A 586-nucleotide genomic window follows, 5' to 3' on the forward strand; every position below is an offset into this window, starting at 1 on the left:
TTAGAAAATAGTCTCAACGGTGTCTGAAAGTTTTAAACACGTTTTAACTGTTTCTGGTTTGGATTTTTAGGATGCGAAGTACCTGTTCCGACTCTACATGGCACTGCAGCAGTACAGGGAAGCCGCTCGCACTGCCATCATCATCGCTAGGGAAGAGCAGAATGCTGGTATGATCCCCTCTATCCCAAAAGCTGTTTACCTACCATTGCAGCATAATAAATGTGATACAACCACTCTACTCTGAACTGATTTGCAGCTGTGTTCCTTGTGTGTGTTTTCTACCAGGTAACTACCGTAGCTCCCACAATGTGCTGTTCAGCATGTACACACAACTGCAGGCCCACAAGATAAAGATTCCTGCAGAAATGGCCACTAACCTGATGATCCTGCACTCTTACCTGCTGGGAAAAGTGAGTGCTGATAAAACAAATACCTTTGTTTGTCATGAATGTAAAATGGACAGCCAAACAAAAACAATGAAATACTTTTAGTGGAATAGGTTTATTGGAAACATACCTGACTCAGGGTTATTTTTGCCTTTGCCTTTAATTTTAAAATCCTGTCTCTCATGAAAAAAAAAAAACAA

At 40.8% G+C, this 586-nt stretch overlaps 1 long non-coding RNA gene across 1 annotated transcript; it reads left to right on the plus strand.

Moving 5' to 3' along the window:
- Window positions 1-74: 74 nt before the first annotated feature.
- On the plus strand, window positions 75-346 carry LOC109508774 (uncharacterized). Its single transcript, XR_002166774.1, has 2 exons — window positions 75-167; window positions 286-346. It is a non-coding gene; the product is annotated as an uncharacterized LOC109508774 (long non-coding RNA).
- Window positions 347-586: the final 240 nt, after the last annotated feature.

This window comes from Hippocampus comes, unplaced genomic scaffold, assembly GCF_001891065.2.
Source record: "Hippocampus comes isolate QL1 unplaced genomic scaffold, H_comes_QL1_v1.1 C16603502, whole genome shotgun sequence".
Lineage (NCBI taxonomy): Eukaryota > Metazoa > Chordata > Actinopteri > Syngnathiformes > Syngnathidae > Hippocampus > Hippocampus comes.